General features: G+C 37.1%; 1 pseudogene; it reads left to right on the plus strand.

The window, feature by feature from the left end:
- The first annotated feature begins 1,235 nt into the window (after positions 1–1,235).
- Positions 1,236–4,733, plus strand: LOC129657066 (phytanoyl-CoA hydroxylase interacting protein-like; annotated as a pseudogene).
- Positions 4,734–13,501: the final 8,768 nt, after the last annotated feature.

Below are 13,501 nucleotides of genomic sequence, written 5' to 3' on the forward strand. Positions count from 1 at the left end.
CCAGTCCAGGGGTCACAAAGAGTTGGGTATGACTGAGCGACTGCACAACAACCAATATCCGTACTAAGAGCATTCTTGAACATGTATTGTGGTGAAAATACATGCACATACTTATAAAATATATACCAGGAGTGGATTTTCTGGGATAAAATTATAGTATGCCTAGTGCCAACTTTACTATCCACTGTCCCCAAATTGTGCAAAGCAATATCGTAAACTAACTTTCCCAAAGGAATTGTATGAAAATTTTAATTGTTCCATGTCATCAGTAAAATGTGGTGTGATCAGTTGTTTAACCATGTTATCTTCTGTATGGTGGTGGTAGTGGTATAGTATCTAGTCATGTTCCAACTCTTGTGACCCCATGGACTGTAACCTGCCAGGCTCCTCTCTATGTTATATAAGCTGAATTCCTTGATGGCTTAGTGGGCAAAGAATCCACCTGCAGTGCAGGAGATACCAGAGACTTGGGCTTGATCCCTGGATTGGGAAAATTCCCTGGAGAAGGGAATGGCAGCCCGCTCTAACATTCTTGTCTGAGAAATCCCATGGACAGAGGAGCCTGGCAGGCTACAGTCCATGTGGTCGCAAAGAGTTGGGCACTGAGCACACACATGTTATATAAGTAAAAGTCATTTTACTGGAATAATCTACACATGTTTGCCTTTCCTCATGTTTCCTGATATGAATAATCAACTCATTAGAAAAGACCCACATTCTTGGAAAGATTGAAGGCAAGAGGAGAAGGGGACGACAGAGGATGAGATGGTTGGATGGCATGACCGACTGGATGAACATGAGTTTGAGCAAGCTCCGGGAGTGGTGATGGACAGGGAAGCCTGGTGTGCTGCAGTCCACGGGGTTGCAAAGAGTCGAACGCAGCTGAGTGACTGAGCAGCAACAACAAAGGTTTAATAGAAGTTCTGATCATCTAGGTTAATACATTCATGCAGTTTATAGATTAGATAACATTTCTGAGCTATTTTTAAGAATATGCTAAAACATTTTTAAGAAAATGTAGAGGCTATTAGAATTGGGGTTCAGAATTAATATTTCTAAAATATTTTCCCCTTAAAAAGAAAAATAAGAGGAATATCAAAAACATCCTTGTGTTCAATCTCAACACCAGAGTACTGGTTGTTGAGTCAGATAACACACTTGGAAAAACACTGTTGTAGGCAGCATAACCAAAGAAGTTCCTAAGGAACAAATCACAAGGCAGTGGCCTAGCAGAGATGGAAGAACTTCCTGAACCACATAACATCAAAATAGCAACATTACCTGTGACTCATTCAAGATTTCATGGGAAATGGATTAAAAATCAAAGGACTGCATTACGCACTGTTTCATAAGAAAGAGAACAAGAACTCCAATTTATTTAAACACAAGGAGTTCCAACAAAACTGGTGGCAAAAGCTGTTCCCTTTCCGATGCCTGTCAGTGGACACTGGTTTTTGAGCCAAAAAAAAAAAAACAGAGTATACAATAGCAGTGCAATTCAGTCACACAGTCGTGTCACACTCTTTGTGACCCCATGGACAACAGCACCCCAGGTCTCTGTCCATCACCAGCTCCCAGAGGTACTCAAACTCAAGTCCATTGAGTTAGTGATGCCATCCAACCATCTCATCCCCTGTTGTCTCCTTCTCCTCTTGCTTTCAATCTTTCCCAGCATCATGGTCTTTTCAAATGAATCAGCTCTTCACATCAGGTGGCCAGAGTATTGGATTTCAGCTTCAACATCAGTCCTTCCAATGAACACCCAGGACTGATCTCCTTTAGGACGGACTGGTTGGATCTCCTTGCAGTCCAAGGGACTCTCAAGAGTCTTCTCCAACACCACAGTTCAAAAATATCAATTCTTTGGCTCTCAGCCCTCTTTATAGTCCAACTCTCACATCCATACATGAGCACTGGAAAAACCATAGCCTTGACTAGACGGACCTTTGTTGGCAAAGTAATGTATCAGCTGTCTAGGTTGGTCATAACTTTCCTTCCAAGGAGTAAGCATCTTTAATTTCATGGCTGCAGCCACCATCTACAGTGACTTTAGAGCCCCCAAAAGTAAAGTCAGCCATTCTTTCCCCATCTATTTGCCATGAGGTGATGGGACCAGATGCCATGATCTTCGTTTTCTGAATGTTGAGCTTCAAGCCAACTTTTTCACTGTCCTCTTTCACTTTCATCAAGAGGTTCTTTAGTTCTTCTTCACTTTCTGCCATAAGGGTGGTGTCATCTGCATATCTGAGGTTATTGATATTTCTCCCAGCAATCTTGATTCCATCTTGTGCTTCTTCCAGCCCAGCGTTTCTCATGATGTACTCTGCATACAAGTTAAATAAGTAGGGTGATAATAAAGAGGTTTGAGGCACTCCCTTTCTTATTTGGAACCAGTCTGTTGTTCCATGTCCAGTTCTAACTGTTGATTCCTGACATGCATACAGATTTCTCAAGAGGCAGGTCAGGTGGTTTGATAGTCCCATCTCTTTCAGAATTTTCCACAGTATATTGTGACCCACACAGTCAAAGGCTTTGGCATAGTCAACAAAGCAGAAATAGATGTTTTTATGGAACTGTCTTGCTATTTATTTGGCAATTTCATCTCTGTTTCACCTACCTTTTTTAAAACTAGCTTGAACAACTGGAAGTTCATGGTTCACGTATTGCTAAAGCCTGGCTTGTAGAATGTTGAGCACTACTTTACTAGCATGTGAAATGAGTGCAATTGTGCGGTAGTTTGAGCATTCTTTGGCATTGCTTTCTTTGGGATTGGAATGAAAACTGACCTTTCCAGTCCTGTGGCCACTGCTGAGTTTTACAAATTTGTTGGCATAATGAGTGCAGCACTTTTACAGCATCATCTTTTAGGAGTTGAAATAGCTCAACTGGAATTCCATTACCTCCACTAGCTTTGTTGGTAGTGATGCTTTCTAAGGCCCACTTGACTTCACATTCCAGGATGTCTGGCTCTAGGTGAGTGATCACACCATTGTGATTATCTGGGTCATGAAGACCTTTTATGTACAGTTCTTCTGTGTATTTTTGCCACCTCTTCTTAATGTCTTCTGCTTCTGTTAGTTTAGGTCCATACCATTTTTGTCCTTTATTGAGCCCATCTTTGCATGAAATGTTCCCTTGGTATGTCTAAGTTTCTTGAAGAGATCTCTAGTCTTTCCCATTCTGTTGTTTTCCTCTATCTCTTTGCACTGATCACTGAGGAAGGCTTTCTTATCTCTCCTTGCTATTTTTTAGAACTCTGCATTCAAATGAGTATATCTTTCCTTTTCTCCTTTGTTTTTCACTTCTCATCTTTTCACAGCTATTTGTAAGGCCTCCTCAGACAGCCATTTTGCCTTTTTTGCATTTCTTTTTCTTGGGGATCTTGATCCCTGTCTCCTGTACAATGTCACGAACCTCTGTCCATGGGATTTAGCAGACAAGAATGCTAGAGTGGACTGCCATTCCCTTCTCCACTGATCTCTAGTAACATATTGGGCAAGTACTGACTTGGTGAGTTCATCTTTCAGTGTCCTATCTTTTTTCTTTTTCATACTGTTCATGGGGTTCTCAAGGCAAAAATACTGAAGTGGTTTGCAATTCCCTTCTCCAGTGGACCACGTTTTGTCAGAACTCTCCACCATTTCCCGTTCATCTTGGGTGGCCCTACACAGCATGGCTTAGTTTCATTGAGTTAGACAAAAATGTGGTCCATGTGGTTAGATTGGTTAGTGTTGTGTCACTGTGGTTACAGTCTGTCTGCCCTCTGATGCCCTCTCTCAGCACCTCAATAGCAGTGAAGACTTCCTCAAAACAAGTTGGTGGTGATTATGTTGTGTCTGAATGGAGTGAAATTATAGAGTTGTACACAGCAGACTATTCAAAATTTCATCTAACACAACTGTTGGAGAAGGCCGAAGTGATTGTAGGACAGATGTTAAAATTTTCTGTTTTTTATCATAACCAGCACAAAGAATATTTTGACTATATTCAAAAACATCATAGGAATGCTCTGCAGCCCTCTGTCAAGAGTAACAGTGGCAGCCACGGCTCTTCTATGAGTGGAAAATTAGAAGGCATCTTCAGTTGGGCTTCCGTTGTGGCTCAGCTGGTAAAGAATCTACCTGCAATGCAGGAGACCTGGGTTCAATCCCTGGATTGGGACGGGACGATCCCCTGGAGAAGGGAAAGGCTACCCACTCCAGTATTCTGGCCTGGAGAATTCCATGGACTGTATAGTCCATGGGGTCGAAAAGAGTCAGATATGACTGAGGACTTTCACTTTCACTTCCTTAAGCTGCAGCACTGAATTAAATACTGGGAATCCACCCCAGCATTCACCTTATGGAAGATACAGGTTTGAGAATGCAGCAGAAAAACTTTTTAACCCCAATACTAACTTATACTTTTGGGACTTCTACTGTATGTACACTGCTTATCATTATGCGATTCTGGTCATTGCCCCTGTGGGATCTCTAGGAGATGAATTTTGTAAGCAGCGCTTTCCTCAACTAAATTCCCAAGATAATAAATTTCTGACCTGCAGAGAAGAAGATGGGATGCTGGTTTACCACCATGCTCAGGATGTTATTTTAGAAGTCATTTACACTGACCCTGTAGATCTTTCTCTAGTCACCATGGCAGAAATCACTGGTCATCAGCTCATGAGTTTATCTACTGCAAATGCAAAGAAAGATCCCAGATGCAAAACCTGTAATATTAGTGTTGGACATTAATACCCACTTTTCTTATTCTTAGTCCCCCTTTCCTTCTGTAGAAGCCCTGATCCTCTGTTGTCCATTTTCATCACCAGATGTTTTCCACTGAAGCATACACATACCATTGTCACCAAAAGTGAACTGCCACTTTTCAGATTTCCAAATTGTTCTAGTGTTTCCTATTCCCTATCCTCCCAAAATTTTGAGAGAGGAACTATCTTAAGTTGTTTCTGAAACTCTATTGCCTAGATGCTGCAATGTTTTTATTTTTCCTTTATTCCAAACATAACAAAACTATTATATAAACTGCTTTAGTAGAATACAAAATAATGGCATATAAATGGTGTTTAAATATGCTCTCATTTTAATCTACTGAACAAATATTGGAATAACTCTAAACCACACAAAAAAGTGTAATTACAGCATGAGTTATATCTTGAAGCCTAGAATTGTCAGCACTTCCAACTTGTTTGACAGTGTTATTTATGTTGTTTATATTAGCTAACAGGAAACAGCTACTGTGTTTCAACATAATAAATATAATAGAAAAATATTTTATTTGTAGTATTGTATAAAATATTTACAATTTTATAGAATATATAGAGTTACACCTTAATAGCAATTGTATACATGTCACAAAACCATTTCCCTTATCAAAGATGTAGTTTGTAAACCTCAAATAGTTGTGTATCTGTCCTGTTACAAGTACATAACTTTAATTAAACAAATTTGTGCAGGACATTATTCTGATTCATAAAGGTTATAAAATATCAGGTAAATACAGAAAGCAATAAGCCTCTGAAACCATGTGCTTCAGAAATAGTCAATATTAATCCCATCCAAGCTATATGAAAATGTGAATTTGTTCACCATCATGCTTAAACATTACAGAAAAGAGAACTACAAATGTGGCTGGTATGAGAGAGAAAATGTGGACCTTTTACTTATTTTTACAAAAGCAAAATAATAAACATGTGGTTTAATGCAAAATAGCAAAACAATATACACTGAAGTTAATGATGCAAATGAAATATTCTGGCTTCTTAAAAAACAAAACAAAACAGAGTACTAATTGCCCACTAAGGAAAAACCAAAACCAGGGAATAACTGTTAAGAACTGAGTCATAATAATTCAGGCAAATCAAGATGAAAGATCAGAGAATTCACCTAAGGAAGAAGTGGTCATGACAAAACATACTTAGGTAAACATGGCTTTATTTTCAGAAACTAAGCAAAGATGAAAATGACAAAGTAAAGAATTCTAAGAAACAAAAGGCCTAGAACCTCAGAGTGAATTTTTGTATCCAGAGGTCAGAGTAGTAATAAAATGACATTTAAAATTTTGACCCAGAAATGTCACTCAACCTGCTTAACATCTAAGAGTGAAGGTTCACTTTTTTAATTTTTTTTTTTAATTGAAGGGTAATTGCTTTACAGAATTTTGTTGTTTTCTGTCAAACATCAACATGAATCAGCCATAGATGTACATATTGACAACTGCATTCATTTTATATGACTGTGGTAGAAAAGGTGTCTAACAACAAGGGTTCTCAGCTACTAACCAAAATACAAGCAAGAACAGCAATGTTGTGGATACACACCGCTTTAGAAATAAAGTGACTCAATCATCAAGAATGGAACTCCATTTCTTTTGCAAATGTATAGAACCCTAATTTCCAGCAGGTTCATTATTGTTCTCCTTCAACTTAATGAGTCAATTAGAAGGTTTAACTTTGCAGAAAGCCAAAACCTTAGCAAAGCTACATTTTAACTATTGAGTTGCCCTTGAAAGTTTTCTAGTAACATAGAAATTGTGTCTCATTCTGGGAAATACAAATGCGAACTATTTTTAGCAGAAATGACAAAGTAAACAGTGGTAGGTAAGAAAAAGCTTTATTCTACTTTCACTAACATGTCCACCAGGGTAAGTATGAAATTCCTTTATAGCAAGATTCCTGCTTCAGATAATAGGAAAATAAGCTGAATGTTAATGTTTCATAAAACTTCTACACCATCTTCCAAGTCAGTTCTTAAAAGTGCCCTTCAAAAACTCAAGGAGAATTTTAAAGTTTATAGAGTTTAAATCTCTCTCTCTCTCTCTCTATATATATATATATATATTTTAAATCCTTTTAATATTGCCTCTGCATAAAGAGTATGATGACATCTGAGTTCATTGTTGAAAAATTTAAAAAAATGTTTTCATGCCATTCATGGCACATAGTTACATTTATACACCAGATTGCAATAGTAAATGACAACTGTATATATTGAAAATATAACTTTTAAAAGTTACTTGGGAATTTTGCAGTTATTTAACCCTGATTTTTATTTCAACTAATAAAAGTATATATATATATATGTATTTATAAATACACATATAGTAAATATATATATGTGTGTGTATATGTATAAGTAGGTATATATGTATTTTACACATTTATTTTCAAAAAAACATAAAAATCCTTGGTTAATTTAGATATTAAAAAGTAATGTTTTATGTTTCCCCTGTGTTTGGATAGGTTTAATTTAAGCTGGAAGAGACAGAACCCCAAGATAAATGTTTACTTCTCCCCAACATAAAATTCAGGTAAATAGTCCAGAGCTGGCGCTTGCTCTGCAGTGTCAGTGACTCACGTTCTTCTGATGTCATATTGCTTTGTGTGCAATCTGCATCCTTATGTGGTTCAAAACGGCTTTTCTACTTTCAATTACTAAAACTCCTATTGACGTTGACAAGAAGACAAAATGGAAAGAAGAAAGGCATATTCTTTGCTAAGACACTTCACGGAGTTTGTACTGACTATTTCTACTGAAATTCTTCTTGTCATTATTTAAACTTATGATCGTGTCTTGAAAAAGAGGCTGAAAATACAGTCTTTATTCTGAGTAGCCACAGGTACAGGTAAATATGCTATTACTATGAAAGAGGCTCATTGAGGAACATTTTGCGGTCTGTGCTACAACCTGCTATCAACAGTGGTGATGTTGGCAAAGGTATGTATATCTATACACATTTTAATATATTATACTAGAAGCAGATGAAAAAATGTATTGTATATATAACCCACAGTAGAAAATAATACATGATTTCATTGTTGAACTAGGGGACTGTGTTTCAATTGATCATATTAGAAGTGTATCTATATATACATACTTGGGGCAAAAGTAACACTAATAATTTTTTTTAAAGCACCATTAATTGTTTAAAGCCAACCTTAAAAGAGAAAATATAGTGACATTTAAATGACACTCTGGAGTCTAACACTGTTTCAGTATCACTTTTGATGTTAACATTAGTTTCAGATGAAGACATAACTTTTAAGAGTCATTTGTGTACTATAATGAGAAAAAGATAATTAAGTAAGGCTCTATTAAATTCTCTAAACACTCAAGAATATAAGGAGAGAGGAGACTATTACTGTCTTCTCAATAAAAATTGAAATTAAATCCAAATATATTTTTTCACAAAATTTGACCCAGAAGTTACACATATATGAAAGTAACCACAAAGACAGAGTCACCACAACACTGATATATCAAAACATCTACAGTAACTTAAATGATCTGTAACAGTCCACTGATTGAATAAATTAAAGATGATCTGAAAATACTATATTAATCATAAAAATGAAGTTGTTAATGTACACCCACTGGCACAGAAATAAATTTAGGCTATAATACTGTATGATTGAAAAAAATACAAACGTTACATGCAATGTGATCCAAATTTTGCAATACGAGAATGTAACATAATATGGATTCACATGCATATATATGTCTGGAAAAAATAAACCAAATGTTAACAGCAGTTAGCTCTATGTAGTGAAATTTTGATAATCAAGATTTTTTTTTTTCAGATTATGAGACGGACACTGCTTGTAGTGCTAAAAAAGACACTAAGATTTTCTTTTCAACACATAGCATGTATTATCTGAAAATTATTTAAAAAGCACAAGATACAGTAAATAGGGTAATTTTTTAAAAGTATAAAATAATTGAGATATATACGTAGGTGAAAGGCAGATTGTACACCAGTATGTATGTGTGAATTCTCTTTAGTAAAAATAACATAAAATTCATTATGATAAATCTATAATATGTACAGCAAGTACTATTTGTGGTCAGCTTTGGAATTAAGACCCATAGATGATTTTTCTAATAAAATTAATGCTATGTGTTTTAAGATGTAGCCATATTATTAAGTATTACTTTATTATCATCACAATGTATGACTTCTACTGAGTTTCGGCTAGAATAAAAAAAAAAAATAGGTCTATTGTATGCTCCTTCTTGCTCTTATCATATGCTCCCTGCATGACTGTGAGAGCCTGAGAGAAGGCTATTTCTGCCACAAAATTATCTACTGCTGACAGAAAGATGAAGGCATAGCAACCCACTCCAGTACTCTTCCCTGGAAAATCCCATGGATGGAGGAGCCTGGTGGGCTACATTCCATGGGGTCGCTAAGAGTCGGACACGACTTAGCGACTTCACTTTCACTTTTCACTTTTCACTTTCGTGCATGGAGAAGGAAATGGCAACCCACTCCAGTGTTCTTGCCTGGAGAATCCCAGGGACGGCGGAGCCTGGTGGGCTGCCGTCTATGGGGTCGCACAGAGTCTGACACGACTGACTCGACTTAGCAGCAGCAGCAGCAGTCTTGAAGGAGGTATTCATGGAGGTAACACCTAAAAATTCTCAATTCAAAAAATTGTAATGGAATTACATCAAGTAATGAGTCAACTGAGCTTGAAAAACATATCAGGATACAGCTTATTGCTGCTTCAGCACTTGAGGCCATGCAGACACATCAGCCCCTCCAGAAGCCCATCCCCACACATGTAATTGCTCAGATGGGTCAAAACCCTCCCTCTACAGTAGTACGGTTTAGCCCAGAGCCTAGGTACAATTTCTGCTGCTGCTGCTGCTAAGTCACTTCAGTCGTGTCCGACTCTATGTGACCCCATAGACGGCAGCCCACCAGGCTCCCCCATCCCTGGGATTCTCCAGCAAGAACACTGGAGTGGGTTGCCATTTCTTTCTCCATGCATGAAAGTGAAAAGTGAAAGGGAAGTAGCTCAGTTGTGTAGGACTCTTCATGACCCCATGGACTGCAGCCTACTAGGCTCCTCCAGCCATGGGATTTTCCAGGCAAGAGTACTGGAGTGGGGTGCCATTGACTTGGTAACTATAAAACCATTTACATTTGGAAATTTTATTTTGAAGTGAATTGAAATAGTATTTGTCAATAACTGGTTGTGGAACCATAACTAAAAAGTGAAAGGAAATTTTTGGTTCATCTGGTAAAAATATGGCAAGTGCCCAGGTAGAACTTGTTTCAGAGACCTGTGATTTCAGGATCTAAAATCACTGTTTCTCTGTCAGTCTCTCTCTCCCATTTTCCCTCCCTACTTCCCCTTATTTCTGAGTGGTGCTATTTACTTCTCTCCAGCTGTAATCAACAGTAAAATTTCACCACATTCATAGGATCCTTTCAAAACCTGTGTCTCAGCTTTGATGTGTCCCATGTAAAATTACCGGGGAGAATAAACTCTACACAACCATAGCCTCACACATCCCACACATGAATTTCATCTTCCAAAAACTTCTTGAGCATGCCAACCTCTGTGCATTTTTAACATTTCCACTTAGGCCAACTGCTGTCATACCTTGTCTGATGATTTCTGCTCAGTTCAGTTCAGTTGCTCAGTCATGTCCAACTCTTTGCAACCCCATAGACTGCAGCACGCCAGGCTTCCCTGTCGATCACCAACTCACGAAACTTGCTCAAATTCATGTCCATCAATTCAGTGATGCCATCCAACCATCTCATCCTCTGCCATCCCCTTCTCCTCCTGCCTTCAATCTTTCCCAGTATCAGAGTCTTTTCCAGTGAGTCATTTCTTGGCATCAGGTGGCCAAAGCATTGGAGCTTCAGCTTTAGCATCAGTCCTACATTGTTTCTAAATGTTTACCTTCCCTCATGCCCCTCCCCACCGTCACTCACCACTAGATAATTTTCCAGACCTGAAGCAACACCCTAAGATTTCCCCCTGCACACATAACCATTCTCCAGAGTGAAGTTAGAGAAATATTTTCAAATTGAAAATCTAATCATATCCCATTCACATAGTTTCATTTTAAAATGCATACATGCCTCCCAGAATCCTGACCTTGACCTACACTGCTCTTTGGTAAATGGCTACTCTTTCCCACCCCAATATCTTCTTTCAGAATACATCCATTATTTTCCCAGTGACTTTTCTGTTTCTATTATTCTGAACTGGACAGACTCTTGCTAAAGGATCTTCTTCTTCTGCATAGATTTTTCTTTATTATTTGACAAACTAATTCTAATTTTCTTAGATAAATATATTAGTTTTGTGTTTCTACTTATCACCACAAACTTAGTGGCTTAAAACAACATAAATGTATGTTGTTTTAGGCAGAAGGCAGAAATTCATATCAGTCTCAAGGGGCTGATATCAAGATGTTCCTGCTAATGGTTCAAGGAAGGATACATTCTGTTGCTTTTTCTAGTTTCTAGACATAATCTGGCTTCCTGGGATCATGGCTCTTTTTCCATCTCCAGAGCCTGCAGGGTAGCATCTTCAAACCTCTCTCTCTGTGACCCTCTGCTTCTGTCATCACATTGTCTCCTATGAATTTGATTCTTCCTTCACTTTTTATGATGACTCTTGCAGTTACATTGGGCATACCCAAATGATCTAGCAGAATCTCCCCTTCTCAAAATTCTTAATTTAATGACATTTGCAAAGTCCTTTTTGCCATGTAAGATACCATATTGATAGCTGCTGGAGAGTAGGATATGGCCATTTTTGGGGGGAGCGTTACTCTGCCTATTTCATTAACATCATTTCTTTCTATGGAAAGCATCTCAGAACTCATTTATTTGATGAAAACTCCCTAATAAGTTATATCAATCCTTCATTTACTTGTATTCTTCACAAACCTAGACTCTTGGTGAACAAATGAATTTTTCCAGTTAATATTTCCTAATATTTGATCTTATCACCATATCCACTGATATGTAACACCATGATTGATGCACAAGTCACATGTCCACCTATGTAGTCAGGTACATTAAATTTGTTATCAAAAAAGGATGAGGAGGTGGTGGCATTCAAAAACATAAGCTAATATATATGTATATATATAGTGTATCCTTCCTTCTAATTGTATAGCATTAACACAACTGTCTTAAACTCAAAAATAGTGCCAACGATACTGAAAAAGGGAAACTGAAAGTTGACTTATCAATAAATATGCACTAGAAATTTTGAGTGTTATTCTAGCTTTAGAAAATAATTCTTAGATGTTCTTCTGGGAAAATAATGCATATACGAATACTAGTTGGTAGTTTTTAGATACAATTTGATCACAATTTTAGACACAATTGGACTTGGGAGTCGCAGAGTTGGGTACAGTCAGGCAGAATGTGGAATTACAGGTAGAATGACAGAAATGTCCTAAATTCCTAGGATAGCAGAGTGCATTTTAAATCAGAGTTTTGGTGTCCCAGTGATTGTTCATAATGGCAATACCACACTCCTAAGAGAATATGGAGGAAATAGCTCATTCATTAAATCCCTAATTAAAGGTTTTGGCATTTTAGGAAGGCTATAAGTTAGAAAGAAACACACACACACACTCTTTTTGGCAGTTTCTAAATAAATTAGTTTAAAAAAATCTATTGAAAGTAAGGTTGAAAAAGACCCTGGTGGGTCTGTGTGCAAGGCAGAATTCTAGTGTGTGTGGGAAAAACAACTAGCACTTAATGCGGGTATTATACTCAGAGCCAGAGGAAAATTCACCATGAAGCTAAATAGATGTATACCAGTTATCTTCTAGGGACCCTTGCAATGGGTTCATATGGTCATACTTCTGTGTAAAGTAAGTAAAATCAAGATTTTTTTTTTAATTGTAATTGATTAAAACAATGGTCCAACTTCATTTTTTTTTTTCCCCTTATTTACCCCTGTGCTAGACTTACTGAGGGCGTTATAGGGAACAAGTAAATGGGAAGTTGAGTTGGGAGCTCAATCATTTGTTTTTCATAGATATATTTATATGGTTTACAGTTACCTATGTCAAAATTTACTTCATTGTCAGATGTCTATTACAGGAATGACTTCCAGGAAAATTCCTGACCAATTTTACTGATACCCCCACATTATAGCATGAGGGTTCATAACCAGAAATTGTATCACACACACATACACACACACACGCACACACACACAAACAATCAACACTGGCAGTATGTAGGTAGAGCAATAGAAATAAGGTATATATAGTATAAAGTCAGAAACTACTCTAACTTTCTATTTATTGTTGTGCAGTTGATTTACAATAATGTGTTAGTTTCAAGTGTACAGTAGAGTGATTCAGTCATACATATTTTTTAGGTTACTTTCCATTATGGATTATTTTAACATACTGAATACAGTTCCATGTGCTATGTACAGCAAATCCATGTTGATTATCTATTTTATGTATAATACTTTGTATGTTAATCCCATAATCCTAATTCAATCTTCCCTCACCCGTTTCCCCTTTACTATCCATAATTTTGTTTTCTATGTCTGTAAGTCTGTTTCTGTTTTGCATATAGGTTAATTTGTATTATTTTTTTAGATTCCACATATGTGTTACCATATAATATGTATTTCTCTGTCTGACTTGCTTCATTCAGTATGATAATCTCTAAATTCATCCACACTGCTTTAGAGGCAATATTTTCATTCTTTTTTTCTGACTGA

This window comes from Bubalus kerabau, chromosome 7 (genome assembly GCF_029407905.1).
Source record: "Bubalus kerabau isolate K-KA32 ecotype Philippines breed swamp buffalo chromosome 7, PCC_UOA_SB_1v2, whole genome shotgun sequence".
Lineage (NCBI taxonomy): Eukaryota > Metazoa > Chordata > Mammalia > Artiodactyla > Bovidae > Bubalus > Bubalus kerabau.